The sequence below is a fragment of the Azolla caroliniana genome, unplaced genomic scaffold, assembly GCF_043228905.1.
Source record: "Azolla caroliniana isolate FFs.n. ecotype wild unplaced genomic scaffold, voAzoCaro1.0.p SCAF_18, whole genome shotgun sequence".
NCBI classification, from domain to species: domain Eukaryota; kingdom Viridiplantae; phylum Streptophyta; class Polypodiopsida; order Salviniales; family Salviniaceae; genus Azolla; species Azolla caroliniana.
This window is the reverse complement of record NW_028230453.1, coordinates 16,119,624-16,137,698: the sequence shown is the minus strand read 5'-3', so window position 1 is coordinate 16,137,698 and position 18,075 is coordinate 16,119,624. Positions and strand designations below refer to the sequence as shown.

The 18,075-nt window shown below is 52.5% G+C and overlaps 1 protein-coding gene across 1 annotated transcript in view; it reads right to left on the bottom strand.

Moving 5' to 3' along the window:
• Nucleotides 1-17,177, bottom strand: part of LOC147852523 (protein ROLLING AND ERECT LEAF 2-like) — an 80,399-nt gene extending 63,222 nt beyond the window's left edge. The window contains exon 1 of the mRNA XM_087333959.1: nucleotides 17,168-17,177. The gene's annotated coding sequence lies outside the window, so the exon portion shown is untranslated. The remainder of the gene's footprint in view (nucleotides 1-17,167) is intronic.
• Between the last annotated feature and the right edge of the window lie 898 nt (nucleotides 17,178-18,075).

Sequence of the window (18,075 nt, the reverse complement as noted above, 5' to 3'; positions counted from 1 at the left end):
ACCGGCACCCAACCGTCTTGCCGGTCCCTTGCCGGCTCCTTACCGGCCCCGACCCGCCGGCTCCATCCGATCCACCATGTCCGGTGCACACACCTTCTTCTTCGACCGGCCATCCCGAACACCGTTGCCGATCTGGTCTCCCTTCCTTCGCTCACCACGCATGTCCTCCGGTTAGACCCCCGATTACTTCGATTGCTCGCCGAGTGCCGCTCCTCGCGTATCACGTGTGTTCCACCTCCGGCTCGACCTTCTCCTTGCCCCGAACACCTCGTACTGACTCCCTTCGTTCTGCGCTCGGCTTCGGTATGCACTTTCTGTGCGTCGTTGTCGTCCATCCAATGCGCGCTCGTGCTTTGGTCCTTACGTGACCCCGTTACACGCTCCTTGCTTCTCCCTCGCTCGTCGAGCCCTCTCGCCGTAGAGTGTACTGTCATCCCGACCACCATGTCAATGTCCTTCACGACTCCCGTCACCACTTCATCCCAACTGTCATCCTCTTGGCCCGCTTGGCCTTGCATGCCTTCCCGGACGCCGCGCTTCCTCTTCCCGGCGCGTAGCCCGTTGCTCTCCACGCACCTCCTCCGGTTCTCAAGACATAGCCTTCCATGTTTGCAGATCATCCGTCGATACTGGCACCTCACCGCTCCGTCTCTCGCCGCGTGCATTCCTTGCAAAGGCTCATATGTCCTCTGGGTGCGCTCCCGAACTCTCTGATCGCACTCCGGATTCCGCCCCTTTCGTGCCGCGTATGTTCCTCCTTTGGTTTTATCGTCTCCGCATGCCGAACACCTCAGCGTGTCGACTCTTCCTGCTCCGCGCTTGCCTTCCATAGGCTCTTCTCGTGCGCCGATGTTGTACCCCGAATATGCGCTCATTCTTTGGCCCTTAGGCGACCCCATTCCGCGTTCCTTCCCTCTCCTTTGCCCGTCGTGCTCTCTCGTCGTAGAGCGTACCGTCATCCCGACCTCCGTGTCGGTGTCCCTCAAGGCTCTCGTTACCGCCTCGCCTCGACTTGCGCACTCTTGGCCCGCTTGGCCTTGTATGCCCTCCGGGAAGCCGCCGCGCTTTCTCTTCCCGGTGTGTACCCCGTTGTTCTCCGCGCATCCCCTTCGTTCATGCCAATCCCGCCCGTCTTGTTCCGTCAATCTTGGCGTCTCGTCGCACCGTCTGTTGTCCCACGCTTGCCTCTCGAAGGCTTCCTCCGACCGTCATCGGCGGTCACTCGTTGCGGCTCCTCCGAATGCACGCTCATTCTTTGGTCCTTAGGTGACCCCATTACGCGCACCTCGATTCTCCCTTGCTCTCCGTGCTCTCTTGTAGTAGAGCGTATCGTCATCTCGACCTTCATATCGGGGTTCTTCACGGCCCTCGTTACCGCTTCATCCCGACTCGCATCCTCTTGGCCCGCTTGGCCCCGCACGTCCTCCGGGACGCCGCTTTTTCTCTCCCTGGCGCGTAGTTCTTTGCTCTCCACGCATCATCCTCCGCCCTTGTCGTTCATCCGCCGATCCCGGCAACTCACCACTCCGTCTCTTGCCGCGTGCTTGCCTCTCAAAGGCTCGACTGGTCCACCGTTGCCGGTCACTCGTTGCCGCTCTTCCAGGTGCATCCTTGCTTCTTGGCCCTTCGCCGGCCGTCGTGCACGCTCCGTTCTACGTCGTAATGCATGCTTCGTGTTACACGCTTCTCCCGCCGTAGTCCCAACCTTCGCGTCGGTCTCTTCGTCCTTTGTTGTTGTAGCCCCTTCCGACTCCGGCTCGCCATCTGGGCCGTGCTCGACCGTCTTCACGCACCGGGTACCCGTTCCGGTAGCCTCGTCCGTTCCGGTCTCCGAGTCCTCGCCACCACCCGCCGTCTCTTTCGTCTTCTGTTGATCCGCAACTGCCGCCATCTCTTCGGTTCGGGCCCGGTTGACCAGACCCCACTCCAATCTTCTTCCGCCTCGTCTTCCGGTCATGTCGGATTATCGACCGGTTCATCTTCCGGTCGGGTCGGTTTCCGACTCTCTCCTCCTTGCCGCTCCCGACCTCTCCGTCGGTCCTCTTGTATATGCCCGTTCTGGGCCTCACATCCTCATCTTCGCACGTGTCCGCTCCCGGCCATGCCTCCTCATGGCCACCATCCTTCTCTCCGGTCTTATGTTGGCATTCGAGCACAACCGCCGTAGTCTCTGGTTTCGGTGTCGAGGGGTCTCTCCTCCGTCCGCTATGACCTTCCTCGTCGTTGTTTCGATTGTCCGCTTTGCCGCCGCCACCGCCCGTCGCTCTAGGTCTCACATGGGCTCTCAGGCCGACCGCCAGAGCCTCTAGGGCTGGTGTGAGTAAGGTCCCGGCACCTCCGCTCGTCGTTGCTGTAGCCGCCTCCGTCCGGATGTCGTTGTCCGCGGCTCCCCCATCTCCGATTCCGCAAGCCTCGATTATGCTTGCGGCCCCTTCTTCCTTGCTTTCCTTTCCGTTGTCTTGGTTGCCCTCCTTGTCGCCGCCACCACTTGTCGCTCTAGGTCTCACGTTGGCACTCAGGCCGACCGTCGGTGCCTCTAGGACTGGTGTGGGTAAGGACCTGGCACCGCCACTCGTTTCGTTCGTAGCCACCTCCATTCGGTCATCGTCGTCCGTGGCTACCCCATCTCCGTTTACGCTTGCCACCACCTCTTCCTCGTTGTTCTCGCCGTCGTGGTTGCCCGCCTTGCTGCCGCCACCGCCCGTCGCTCTAGGTCTCATGGCGGCACTCGGGCTGGCCGCCGGAGCCTCTAGGACCGGTGTGGGTAAGGACCCGACACCGCCGCTCGTTGTGTCCGTAGCCGCCTCCATCCAGATGTCGTTATCCACTGCTACCCCGCCTCCAATTGCACGAGCCTCAATTACGCTTGCCACCGTCTCTTCCATGTCGTCGTCTCGGTTGCCCGCTTTGCCGCCGCCACCATCCGTCACTCTAGGTCCCACACCGGCTCTCGGGCCGGATGCCGGAGTCTCTAGGACCGGTGTGTGTAAGGTCGTGGCACCGCCGCTTGTCTCCTCCTCACTCGATGTTTTGGGCCGCCATGTCCCGAATCCGTAGTTACCGGCCTCCATGGTCATCCCTTCACCACAAGACAAGAGGGTCGCTTGCTCAGCACCTTCTCCCATGTCGCCGTCGCACGCTCTTTCGGCCTCAGCATAGGCCCCGTCCTCCACGCGTAGGGAGGCTTCTTCCTCGGCATCCTTCGATCCGCTTGGGCCCAACTCCATAATAAGCCCTTCCTCGGCTTCGAACTTTACCTTCACGCTCTCGCACGCCTCCCATACCAACACCTCGAAGTCGTACTCCTCCGGTTGATCGCGCATCAAGCTCTTTTCCGGCGGTGGTGTGTAGCCGCCCACCACCCTCTCTTTTCCGTCCCTCGCGGGCCAAGTCGTTGCCGACCGCTCCCCATCATATTGCCGGCATACCCACTTTGGTTTCGCGTATTCGTATGCCTCCATTAAAGCTCCTTGAAGGACTCCCACGACTCGTGAGCTTCTTGAAGCTCCTTGACCTCTTTATGCATCGATACGGCCGCCACTCGACGAAAATACTCTAGCCACATCGCTTCATCCACGCCCCACTCCGTCATCTTGGCATCGTACGATTCCAAGAACCTCGGGACATCGTCCCCGTTGAATCGGTCGACTCGATAGACCACCCTCTCGACGGCTTGTTGAGCCGCATCTCGCCTCGCCTTTTTCCTTCGCGCATCCATTACGATCTTTGCCATCATCTCCTCGAAGTCGAAGTCTTCTTCCATCTCCGTCCTCCCTTGCCGCCTCTTCACGTCGGGTTCACCAAATATGTCGCGTTGTTACGCACGTGCGTGTAGAAGGGGCGGGACCACGGGGGTCTTGGACTAGGGAGTAGAGGAGAAGAATAAGATATGAGAAATGGAAGCTTAACACTGGATGAGAAGATGAAGAGTAGGACATAAGCGTAGACCAAAATAGATGGAATCAAGATCCACAACAAGCTATATTAAAAACAAGCGAATGATTACAACAATGGTGGCCGCCATGGCCACACCAAACGACTATAAGAAAACCCTAAAAGAAAACTCAAGAAGAAAACCCTAACCGAAACCCTAAAACCGAATAGGAAACCCTCGACCTAAGTGGTATGCCTCTCTCCCTCAAAATAGGCAACCGCTCATAAGTGACCCCGCCCTTCCTTTTATAGCCCAAGGAAGGGGGGACCTTACAATGTGGGATAAAATTCCCCTCTTCTTTCTACACACCATTTCCTAGTATACACGTGCACATGTTGCACTCCACCGATTTGCCCATTCCACCCCGGTTTCACACTATAGCCGGAAATCTTCACGACAGCGTTCTACCACATCTGGATCCCGCACTACGCACATGTCGTGGAACCCCTCTACATACTATTGAAAAGGGGACGTAGCTTTGAGTGGAGGACGGAGCACACAGAGTCGGTACGGAGACTAAAGGAGGCGCTTACGGTAGCACCGGCTCTCCGAAAAGCGGTTTACGGCAAGGATGTCCCCATTTGCGTGACGGTGGACACGAGCCCGACCGGGATCAGGTGGGTAATCAGTCAGGAGGACAAGGACGGCATACGGTTCCCGATCCGGTTCGGGACGAAGGTATTGAGCGAACGGCAACGAGGATACGCCCAAGTTAAGCGCGAGCTTTGGGGTATCGTTTTGGCAGTCAAGGCCGACAAGGACTATCTGATCGGGACGAAGGGGATCATCGAGACGGACTGCCTGCCGATACTCAGGATGGTTTCCGGATGCGTGACGCCGGACCTAGCAATGCTCCGGTGGATAGCGTACATTAAGTCCCTGAACCCGGAGATACGACACATCTCCGGAAAGGATAACGCCATGGCCGACATGCTTTCGAGAGCAAGGTTCAACGACGAAGACGGCATGGTTTCGGATGACGAAGAAGTCGGCGAGGACTTCTTCGGGTCGGCTAACGTAGTGACAAGGGAAAGGGACACTCCGACGCTTAACGAATTTGACAAAAGCAGGTACGACGGGGAGTGGCTCCAAATCGGGAGGTTCCTACGGACGATGACGCTGGACGCAGCATGGACAAGAGAAGAGGCAAGCCGGGTACGGAAGAAGGCGTACCGATTCTTCCTGTGGGACAAGTGCATATGGAGGCACCCAAAGAAGAGAAACGGCATCCCGCTCCGAGTAGTGACAAAGAAAGGAGAACAGGAGGAACTACTGGCGGCATTTCACGAGAATCCCTGGGTCGGGCACCGCGGAACGTGGGCCATGTTCGAGAAGCTGAAGGAGAAGTACTGGTGGCCGGGGTTGTACCAAGATGTGCATTGGTTCGTAACGACTTGCGAAAGCTGCCAGATGCCCTCCATAATCTAACACCGGGACGAGCTACACCCGACCTACCCGCCTACAGTCCATTTCAAGTGGATGGTGGACTTGGTGACGATGCCAATGGGAGTAGGACAAATGCGATACCTGGTCCTTGCACGGGAAGACTCAACGAACCAGGTGGAAGGTCGTGCACTGCAGAACAAGACAACTGCGGCGGTATGCCGGTTCCTGATCGAAGAGGTAGTGTGTCGGTACCGGTGCGTCGGGAAAATCGTGGCGAACCGGGGAGAGCTGGATGCGCGGGAAGCTGAGGAGTTGTTCGACCGGCTAGGCGTCAAACTCTCCTTCACTACGGCATACAATCCGGAGGCGAACGGAAAGGTAGAACGTGGGCACGGGCCGATCGTAAAGGCGTTGGTGCGTGCATGCGGAGGGCAGGTCGGGAATTGGCCGCGGCTCCTTCATTACGCACTATGGACGAACTGAACTACGCACAGTTCAGTGACATGGTTTATGCTGGCAAAGCTGATGTACAAATAGAAGTCGATCATGCCGGTGGAACGAACGGTTTCTTCATGAGCAGTGGTAGGTTGGAAGGACGAGATGAGCCGGGAGGAGTTGCTGGCGGCGCCGATTCGGCAACTCGAGCGAAGGCCAGAGGACGTGAAACGGGTGAAGGAAAAGTTGCGAGCGACAAGGGAGCGGAGCAAGACTCGGTTCAACCGGACGCACCGGTTGCGACCAAAGAAGATCGAGGAAGGCGACTGGCTCTTGGTATACGACAGCAGCCTCGACAATCAGCACAAGGCGGTGCGAAAGTTTGCCAGGAGGTGGTTCAGGCCCTACACGGTGACGAGCGCGAAAGACAACGGCACGTACCACCTCGCGGAACTCTACGGGACACGGTTAACGGTGTCAATGGCTGGGAAGTGGATCAAAGCGTTCAAGAAGCGGTTCGAAGACGAGCCGGAGCCTGCGAGCGGGAGCGACAACGACGATCAGTTCGGGCCCGACAGAGAATCGGAGAGCGACAAGTGAAGCCGGTTTTCTTTGGTAACTCCCCATCTCTAGCGCATGTCAGTGGATGCGCGGTTTGGTGGGGGTGGATGTCGTGAAGAAAACCGGCCATAGGCAGAATTGGAGAAAAGGGCGCATGAACCGGCTCTTACATGGATGAACGCGTGAATTGATATTTTGATATTTTGATTTTTGTACATGATTCATAAATGGATCAGCTGATGTAAATACTAAGTAGTACACATTTATTAGGGGATTGTGCGTATCTCTGTTAGAAGGGACAGGGAATAAGGCGATTTGCCTAGGGATGGGAACTATTTAAGGAAAAGAGAGAGGGGAGAGAAGATATCGGGCGTTGGCGAGGACGAAGGGCTGCTGCAAAACGGTGTGCCGAGTTCTCTCTCCTCCGATCGTCGTTCTCTGCAGGTGTCGGGAGTTCGCTGCCTCTGCTTCGTGGATAGCCCGTGTGCTTCCGGCAGAGTCTCTCTCTCCCCTTTTTCCCCTTTTGTTTCTTCGAGTCGTGTGGCTATCGTCGGTGTGCGTGAGTAGGACCCCATGTCGGAGTTTGTAATCTCTTGTTATTGTAATCAAGTGTTCCGTTCTATATCTCTCCTTCTCGCTTCTGTGTGTCTGTGAATCTCTCTCTCTCTCTCTCTCTCTCTCTCTCTCTCTCTCTCGCTCCTCGGTCCAAGACCCCCGTGGTCCCGCCCCCTTTTACGTGCACGCGCGTAACAACGCGACAACGTAATGTCGTTGGCTGATCAGTATGCCTTCAAGGGTGCAGATCACTTTGATCCCAAGGAAGTAATGAAGAGCCCCCAAATCCTTCATGTTGAATGATGTCGCAAGCTAGAGCTTCACGCAGTTGATTTCACTTAGGTCGGCGCCGGTGATGACCAAGTCATCAACATAAAGTAGAATACTAACCGGCCCGAGTCGACCTTTCCGGATGAACAGTGAAGAGTCTGATTTCGACGTCGCAAAGCCCATCCGAAACAGTTGTTGTGTGATCTTCGCGTTCCAAGCACACGGGGCTTGCATTAGTCCATAAAGGGACTTCTTCAATCGGCACACCGCCAAGGTGTTCAGTCCGGAGTGAAATCTGGGGGGTTGTACTATGTACACCTGTTCCTCAAGCTCACCTTGGAGGAATGCATTCTTTACATCCATCTGATGTAAGTGCCACCCTTTTGCCGCAACGACCGCGAGCAAAACACAGACGGTCGTCATCTTTGCAACCGGCGCAAACGTCTCATCGTAGTGAATGTCGTGTTTCTGCGCGTTGTCGTGCCTTTCGGCTCCGGATCGTTGCGTGAGTCGGGTGGGAACCACAGAGGTCTTGGACTAGGAGAAAGAAGTTCGTGAGATAGAGATTAATTATGAGTAAATAGCAAAGAGAAAGATAAGAAACTCGTGAATCACACGAGTATACTATATTAATTGGTACTTAGGGTGTTAAGAGAGAAGTAGATGTATAAATCGTGAATCCCACGAATAATTTTTGTATTGATTAATACTTAATCCAAATAATCAACAACCCTTTACATATTTCTCTCCTCCTTATATAAGGGAGGAAGAGCTAAGCATGGCTTCATGCTTTTTTTTTACAAAATGTGCATGTCCACTAAATGTGCATGTGATGCTTTTTTATTTCCTAAGTATAGGGCTCATGCACGCTAGATGTGCATGAGTTATTTTTAGTGTCTCGTGTTTTTCTTTTTCATATATTAAAAAAATACACGATTTACCTTTTAATAAAGGTATGCATAATAAAGGTCTTATACGTATTAAATCTATATTTAAAACACTTAAGATAAGTTAATGTAATGGTAAGGTTGGGGTTTGTCAACGTGGAGGTGCAGAGTTCAAATCACGCCCTGCGCAATAGTGAGTATTTCCTTTCCTTTTACATTTATGTCTCTTTATCCGGCTCTTCCTTGCCGGTATGCCGTTTTCTTCCTTGCCGGTATGTCGTTTTCCTCCTTGCCGGTATGCCGTTTTCTTCCGGTTCTCACCGAGCACTCCATTCTTTATCCGGAGGGACAAAAATATAATTTCCACATAGTGTGCAACCTACACTACGACACTCGCCCCCTCCAAACCCGCACATCCTCCGGTATGTGCCGAAGTTCTTGATTCTTCGTATCCGTCTTCATCCGAAGCTTCCTCCGATTCTCCCCTTATGTCAACTATGAGTTGCAATCCACTTTCTTCGCTTCCCGCATCATTGTGGTCTTCGTCCGATTGCTCCTCGTTGTCGGCCTCGACTTGGATCACATAAGGTTTGTCGTCGGTCCGCTTCTTGAAAATCTTCACCCGCTTCCCGGCTATAGGTACTCGTAGTTTTGTTCCATCAAACTCGGACAGTCGGTACGTCCCGTTGTCGAAGACCTTCCGAACCTCGTACGGCCCGAACCACCTTTTCGCGAATTTCCGCATCGTTGTATGTTGATGGTCCAAGCTACTATCATAGACGATCACCCAATCTCCTTCTTCAATCCTCCTCGGTCGTAGTCGGTGCTTTGTGTCGAACCGGCTTTTGTTCCGGAACCGTGCTTCTTGTTGTCGGCGTGACGCTTCCGCTACATCTTTCGGTCTTCCCTCCAGTTGTCGTATCCGGACCGCTAGTAGTTCTTCCCGGCTCATCTCTTCCTTCCACGGTAGTATTGTCCATGTCGCGATTGCGGTTTCCGTTGGCATTACCGGTGCTTGTCCGGTCATGAGTTCTGCCGGCATGTAACCGGTCACGGAGCTATGCGTCGTCCGATCCGCCCATAGTGCATACGGAAGCATTTGTGGCCAATCCTTCACCCTTCCGTCGCATGCCTTCGCAAGTGCTTTCACGATCGGACTATGTCCTCGTTCGATCTTCCCGTTGGCCTCCGGATTGTAGGCCGTTGTCAACGTTAACCGAACTCCATGTTTGGCGAAGAATCCCCTAGCTTTGTCTGAGTCGAGTTCTCCCCGGTCCGCAATCACTTGTCCTACGCAGCCGTACCTACAAAACACTTCTTCCAAAAGAAATTGGCACACCGCGGCACACGTTTTCCTCCGAAGCGCTCGACCTTCAACTTGGTTTGTGAGATCTTCTCGAGCTAACACCAAGTATTTCTTTTGTCCAATCCCGGTCGGCATAGCTACAATGTCGACCATCCACTTGAAGTTGATTGTCGGTGAGAATGTCGGATGCAGCTCATCTCGGTGTCAGACCCCGGAGTAGACTTGACATTTCTCGCAGCTTTCTGTGAACTCCGCGACATCTTTATACATGTTCTTCCACCAATATCTTTGCTTGATTTTCACAAAAGTTGCCCATGTTCCTCGATGTCCAGCCCAATCGGATTCGTGGAACTCGGATATTATCCGGTTTCGTTGCTCTTTCGTCCCGACTACTCGAAGTGGTATCCCATCCGGTCTTTTCGGCGTCCTCCATATTAAACCGTTTTCCAAGAAGAACTTTTGGACTTGCCTCTTCTTCCTTCGGATCTCGGCTCTCCTTTCTTTATCATTGGTTGAATCCTCGACCTCTTGTAGCATCTTCCCGATCATCAAGGTTTCCCCCTCGTATTCTTCTTCCCGGAATTCTCGGATCACGTTCACTCGGCATATGTGTTCTGACGTGAAGTAGTCTTCGGAAACTTCTTCATTATCTGATTCGGTTATGTCGTCTTCAAACCGCGCCCTCGATAACATGTCCGCTACCGCGTTGTCCTTCCCCGAGATGTGTCGAACCTCCGGATTAAGTGACTTGACATATGCAATCCACCTTAGCATAGCCACATCCGGTATCGTACAACACCGCATCATCCCGAGTATCGGAAGACAATCCGTCTCGATCACCACTTCAGCTCCGATCAAATAATCCCGATCCGATTTTATCGCCGACACGACTCCCCACAATTCTCTTTTGACTTGTGCATATCCGCGTTGCCTTTCGTTGAGGACCTTTGCTCCAAATCGGATCGGATACCGTGAACCATCCGAGTCGGCTTGATTGATGACCCACCCGATACCGGTCTTCGGCCGTAGGGTCCACATAGATGTCCGACCACCAATATTTCTTCTTGCCCGAATGCCGATTTCTCCCCGGAAAGTGTTAGGTGCACATCTTCTAGCTTTCGCAACACTTTCTCGCAATCATGAATATGGTCGACCACGAACTTTCGGCATCCCCGATCATCCATAGTCTCATCTTTTTCTTCCACCGCGCATCCTTTCATCGGAATGTCATCTAGAAACGGCATCGTTATCTCCGGGATGCAATCTCGAAGCACCTTGTTCATCGCGTTCAACATATGTGCAACCGAGTTTGTCGCTCCTTGTGGTAGTGTGCACATTCGAACTAGTCCTATCGGTGTCCGCATGGTAGTGATGTCTCGGCTCTCCACGGCTAGTTGGAATTGGTCATACCCCGAGTATAGATCCCCGATGGAGTATATCGCACGTCCGGCAAAAGCTTCCGCGAATTCGTCCACTATCGGACCGACTCCCGAGTTCCGGATCGTGACCTTGTTCACCGGTTGCAAGTCTTGGATGAATCGGAGTGACCCATTCTTCTTCGGAACCGTAAACCATCGATTTGAGTACGGAGCACTTGATGGCTCTAGAATCCCCATCGCCACCTTCTCCTTGAGCAAGTCGATGCCTTTCGGAATATGCGCCCGTGGCACCGGAATCGGCTTCAGGTTCCACGGTACATGATCAATCGTGAAAATCACCATCGGCTCCACTATCTTTGGATCAATGCATCCGATCTCCCTCGATGTGAACGCGAATGCTTTGCCATGTTGCTCCAACATCTCTCGAAACCGTTTTTCTTCTTCTTGTAAGAGGAACCCACCTCCACCGATCCGAAGTTTCTTCCGGGTCTCATCTGTGAAGGCATGTCCGATATCCACGGACTTCCGAAGTGTCGGATCTCCCGAGACTTCTTTCTTCTTTTGTTCGCTATCGGCGGGTAGTGGTCCCGCGGCCGGTTTCACCTTCTTCTCCACGGTCTTGTATTTCGTACTTACCATTGCTTCTTCTTTGCGGAGCGCATCCGGCCCCATTTTCGCAACGATCTCGTACATCTCGACCGATTCCACCGGGACTACCCGGTTCCCTTGGCTTTTATCTTCCGCAAGCTCTTCAAGCCGTTGTAGTGTATTCCCATAGAACACCTCCTCGATCACTCCCACGATTTCTTCGTCTTCTTTTATTATTGATGCCGACCGTAACTTATCCTCCACTTGTCGGTATTGTTTCTTCATTCCTCCGGTTACGGCCGTGTACGTAGATGCCCCATCCGGGCCGATTCGTACTTGTTTTGCTCCGAGAGTTTTCTTCCTGTGTGGGGTATCAGGGCTTCTCGGACTATCACTTCCCCACTCCGCAACAGTCCGCTTTAAAAATCCATTCTCACTTGGGACAAGAGTTCCCTCTTGTTCCTTTCGTGATTTGCCGGCACCGTTAGGAATTGGACGGATTTCCCTCCGTTTTGGCTCCGAATTCGCGCAAAAGCCGCACCACTATCGAGCACCTTCGTCTCCATCCGTGAAGCCGTGATAAAGGGTTGGCCGAGGATGATAGAATGTGAAACCTCATCCTGCACAAAGAAATTTTGGTCAATTTCGACATCCCCGATCTTTACCGTCACATCCGGACAAGCCGCAAATAGGTCTTCTGTCGTTTTCGTGGCTGCCCGAATCTTCCATCCATGGTTGGTGTTTATAGGCCACTTCCCCTTTCGGTAGAACTCCTTGGACATCAAGTTGATCTCCGATCCGTGATCAATCAATGCTAGCACGGGTTCTTTGATGTTGCCGATTCGGACCGGAGTCTCCGTAGTCGCACGTGCCCAGTGTGGCCTTGTATAGTGGGAGTTCGGAATTTCGCCTTCCACTTCGGTGTCGTTCATTGAAACGGTATTTGCATTCACCCTTGGAGCATTTTCCTCCGTACTTTGTCTCTTCCTTTTCACGAGATCCACGAGAAGATCGTGAAACTCCTTCTTCGCTATTCCGAGTAGTTCCCGCAGCGAAAAATCTACCCGGCTATCCAAGATTCTTTCCTCGAACACTCTTTTCAAGTCGGTTTGTTGTTCTATGTCCGAGGCGAGCTTGAATGCCGGAGTCGCCTTTTCTTTTCCCTTACCTCCGGAGTTCCAGCTTTCCGGTATCTTCGATGGTCCGGCCGCATCCTCCGTGCGCCGTCGTTTCTCGTCCACATACACCTCATGTAATTGACACAGAGCGTATATGCTATTCTTGTCGACAGGGCACTCCCATCCCGTAGCTTCCCGGACGCCTTCCGCGGTGTTTCGGATATCGTTGGAGTCGGTTTTCTCGGTGTTTCCTAGCACCTCCGGCCAGAAAGATGCCTTCGCTCCCGATGACTCCCCGACACATATTCTCGCGGTTGTCGCATAGTTGCTTCTTGCCGCTAACTCCTCCTCGAGCACCTTCTTCATGCCGCCTTTCCGGAAGTTCGGTCGGAGTGGCTTCCGAGAGTCCATCGAATGAATCCGGTTTCCCTCGTAGTAGATGAGATCCCGTCGTAGCGCCTCCTTATGGTCGTCGCAATCCCTCCGATCGTGTTCGGCGCTATCGCACCATATGCACCGTCGATCCGTATATTTGGAGCTTGTGGGGCGGTCATCCGACTTCTTCACCATCGCGATCTTTAGATTCTCCATCTCCTTCAGCAGCTGCTCCACCGTAGACGCGTCGACTCCCTTCTCGGCCGTAATCTCCCGAGCCCTCGGTTGATGGTCTTCCAGTCCCGTTCTCGGTTTCGGAATCGGTTCCGAAACCCTCTTTTCTTCGTTGGCAAGCCATTGCCCCCTCTTCGTGTACCGCGCGACGATATCCCGCACGCTTTCCCATGTTTCGGTGAGGCCGCTTTCGGTGGTCGTGTCCTCAAGAAGCACTCCGAGATCTTTCCGGTCCCGGACGTCCACAGCTCGCAAAAACATGATGACTTTGTCCGGTGCAAGAATAGTTTGATCTCTCGCGGACAACCTCCCGAACCGACTTTCGAATGTCGAAAACACTTCGAGGACCTTCAGCCCCTTACCTGACGTTTCCACCCAATCCTCGAATCCCCTCCGCGTTGCCTTGGAGGAGTCCTCGATGGCAAACGTGGTCTTTAACGCCTCTTCGAATGCTTCCCACGTCGGATTTTGTTGTTGCAACCCGTGGATACTCCCTTGAAGCCCGTCGGTCGCCACCCGGTTAAAGGATGTCACTTGCAGTCCTTCCGAAGCCCGGCACCGGAGCATCTCCGCCTTGTAGTCCTGCAAATATCGCGACACATCCTTACCATTAAATTGCCCGTTGCGTTGCACGAGCCGCTCTACTGATGCCGAAATCTCCGACATCGTGCGTTGTTCTTGAAGCATCCGTTCGAACATCGCCATCATATTGTTAGCTTGTTGAGCCTCCATCTCCTTGCCACCCGTGTTCACGTCGGGTTCACCAACTGTGTCGTGCCTTTCGGCTCCGGATCGTTGCGTGAGTCGGGTGGGAACCACAGAGGTCTTGGACTAGGAGAAAGAAGTTCGTGAGATAGAGATTAATTATGAGTAAATAGCAAAGAGAAAGATAAGAAACTCGTGAATCACACGAGTATACTATATTAATTGGTACTTAGGGTGTTAAGAGAGAAGTAGATGTATAAATCGTGAATCCCACGAATAATTTTTGTATTGATTAATACTTAATCCAAATAATCAACAACCCTTTACATATTTCTCTCCTCCTTATATAAGGGAGGAAGAGCTAAGCATGGCTTCATGCTTTTTTTTTACAAAATGTGCATGTCCACTAAATGTGCATGTGATGCTTTTTTATTTCCTAAGTATAGGGCTCATGCACGCTAGATGTGCATGAGTTATTTTTAGTGTCTCGTGTTTTTCTTTTTCATATATTAAAAAAATACACGATTTACCTTTTAATAAAGGTATGCATAATAAAGGTCTTATACGTATTAAATCTATATTTAAAACACTTAAGATAAGTTAATGTAATGGTAAGGTTGGGGTTTGTCAACGTGGAGGTGCAGAGTTTGAATCACGCCCTGCGCAGTAGTGAGTATTTCCTTTCCTTTTACATTTATGTCTCTTTATCCGGCTCTTCCTTGCCGGTATGCCGTTTTCTTCCTTGCCGGTATGCCGTTTTCCTCCTTGCTGGTATGCCGTTTTCTTCCGGTTCTCACCGAGCACTCCATTCTTTATCCGGAGGGACAAAAATATAATTTCCACATAGTGTGCAACCTACACTACGACAGCGTAACCTTCGCTACTAACCGGGCCTTATATCAGTTGACCGAGCCATCGGTGTTGTACTTGACCTTGTACACCCACCTGCATCCGATCGGCTTCACACCTTTTGGAGCATTAACCAGGTCCCAGGTTTCATTTTCTTCCAACGCGCGCATCTCTTCCTCCATTGCGGCACGCCAGTTCGCGTCTTTCGCCGCTTCTACGTAGCTCTCCGGCTCACGCACTTCCGCCACTCGCGTCATGTACACGTAATGGTGCGCCATGTACTCATTATAACCGAACCGCACAACAGGGTTCTTCTGGCGGGTAGATCGGCGTAATTAGTCATTAGCCGATGTTGAGGCTTCCTTAGCCGATGCGGACTTCGCTCTCGAAGGCCCGTCATCACTTCCCTCAGAGTCGGACTCGCATAGATCCGACTCTTTCCTATCCGTGCCGTAATTCGACACCTTCTTCTTCCCTTTCTCCTTGCGTGTAAGCCTTCTCCTCGGCTTCCTGCGCGGGGAATGCACGGCCGAGTCTCCACTACTCGCCGGCTCTTCATCGGACTGGTCGAACCGACTCAGTTGTCCATCCGGTCTGCTTAATCAAAATGAAATCGGACTCTCTTCGTGGGTCCCGATTTCAGGCTCATCCGGAGGCATCTCGGCCTTGCTGACCTCATCGTCAGAACTCAGATTGGAGGTGAGGTCCGGAGTCGGAGGCAAGTACCAAGACATGGACACGCGCTTGTTTGGTGCGAGGGTTATAACACTTATAACCCTTCTGCTCGTCCGAGTAGCCGACCAAGATACACTTCTTGGTTTTTGCGTCCAACTTCCTCCGTTTTTCCTTCGGCACATGCACATATGCAATGCTACCAAAAACTCTCAAGTGTCGCAAATTCAGCTTCCTTCCGAAGTACAGCTCATACGCCGACACTTTTTCTCCGATCCGATTTTGGATGTAAACCACGGTTCGTATTGCCTCGGCCCAATAGAACTTGGGCAAGCTCTTTTCCTCCAGCATTGCATGTTGCTTCTACAATTGACCAATTCCTCCTCTCGGCCACGCCGTTTTGCTCCGGCGTGTATCTACAACTGAATTCACGCCAAATTCCCATCTGTTGCAGATACTCGTTGAACTAACCGGAAAAATACTCTTTTCCGCCATCCGACCGCATTCACTTGATCTTCCTTCCTGTTTCTATTTCCACGAACCCTTTGAGGTTGCAGAAACAATCGAAGACTTCACTCTTCTTCTCAATGAGGTAGATCCACATGTGCCGCGTATAGTCATCGATCAAAGAGACAAAATATCGACTCCCGCAAGACTAACATTCTGTGTCGGCCCCCATACATCGGAATGTATCAAGTCAAGCTTGTTCCGGCTCCGGTTACGCTCGTTAGGGAAGGGAAGTCTGTGTTGCTTCCCTAGCTGGCAGGCTTCACAAATTTGTGCCTTCCGGCCACTAAATTTGGGCAATCCGAACACCACCTGTTTCGATTGCAGGTCCTGAAGTCGTTGATAGTTAACGTGGCCTATCCGCTTGTGCCATAAGTCGATATCCGACTCGACTTTTTGTCCTTTCGCGAGCATTGCAGTGCCACCGTTGCTAGAGTCGAGGATAAACATCCTCCCGCCTCTGCGCCCTTGCGCAATAACTCGGCCTTCTTCCTCGATGAAGCACCCGAGATGCGTAAACTGAACCTGCGTCCCCTAGTCAACGATCTGCCCGACCGACACCAGGTTCTCTGTGATTGTCGGGACGTGTAAAACGTTCATGAGTTTCCCTTTCTGCCCGACATGGCTCAGGGGAACTTCACCAACATTCACAATCGGATGTGGAGTGTCGTCTCTGGTTGCGACTACTCCCAGTTGGGTCGGTTTCTCAAGGTATGAGAACCACTCCTTGTGGCACGTCATGTGGTTTGACGCGCCAGAGTCAACATACCACACCTCGTCCGATTTCGGGGTGAACTTCTTCATCGAGTTCGCTTCGTGTCTTGTCACGAAGGCTGACCCTTCTCTGGATCCTTCGGCGTAGTGCAATCGTTGCTGATTACCCTTATCGGTCTGTCCGAAACCTGATCCAGCCCGGTTCTCTCCGAATCGGCGCGCTTTTTCCAGCACTCGCTCTCCCTATGGCCTTTTTTTCCACAATACTAGCATTCCGCGACGGATTTCCCTTGCCGATTCTAGTCGCCTCGACTCCCCCTGTTTCCGAAGGGTCTGGAATTGTTGTCGGCATCACTCTGGTGCCTTCGGTCTTGCCCTTGCCAGTGTCGGGAACTGGTCGTTCCTTATCCACAACGCTCGGCCACAACCGAGCTTAGAATGATACATAGAAAAACGGGAAATAGAACACGACACAAAGAAGAGGAAGATACACATGAGGTTTACGTGGAAAACCCCAAACTAGGGGAAAAATCACGGTAGCCCACAGGCTGCAAACTGTCACTATGTAAGAATGTACAAAACAGTGAGTTCATGGAGGCAACGACCTCGGACTCACGATCTTCGCCACAAACGGCGGTTACAACAGAGGCAACGACCTCTTTCTCTCTCTCTCTCTGTACAACGTTACGTACTCTCTCTTCTTCTTGCACCAACAAGAAAATGACAACAACCTTCTTTTACTAGTTTGCCCTAAGTCATATTTATAATAATATGACTTTTCGGCTATTTACAAATATAGCCTCGATAGACTATCAGAAAACATATTTACGAATATGTCTCTTCATCCGGTTCTCCGTAGCCGGGTACTCCTCATCCGGTTCATACCGGTTCTGCATCATCTGGCCCTCCGTAGCCGGGTACTCCTCATCCGGTCTTCACCGGGTCTGCATCATCCGGCTCTCCGTAGCCGGGTTCACCTCATACAGTTTGTTCATAGGCATTGTTCTTCTCCCTTCCCATCCGGAGGGACCTATCTCCCAACAAACTCCCCCTTCACTCCGGCATGGGGTGTCTTACCAGTCCGATCCTCTTCCGGCATGCGTCCAGCTTGTCGGGTGTCTGCACTTTGGTCAGCATATCTGACCCGTTCTCGGCCGTGTGGATCTTCGTCAGTGCGAACTCCTGGTCATCTACTCTTTCCTGGATCCAGTGATACCTTCGTTGGATATGCTTCGTCCAGGAATGGTAGGCCGCATTCTTAGCAAGGTGGATGGCACTTTGACTGTCGCAATAGAGTCGGTATTCATCTTGTCGGATACCGAGCTCTCCGATGAAGTCCTTCATCCATAATATTTCCTTGCCGGCTTCCACAGCCGCCATGTACTCCGCCTCTATGGTTGACAATGCAACCGTCTTCTGCAGCCTCGACTGCCACGAAACAGCTCCCCTTGCATATGTCATCACATACCCGGATGTAGACCGGCTGGTATCCACATCAGCCGACATGTTCGAATCGGTGAAACCGTTCAGTTGAGGTTTTCCAGAGCCGAATCGGAGACACATATTTGAAGTGCCCTTCAAATACCGGAGTATCCATTTG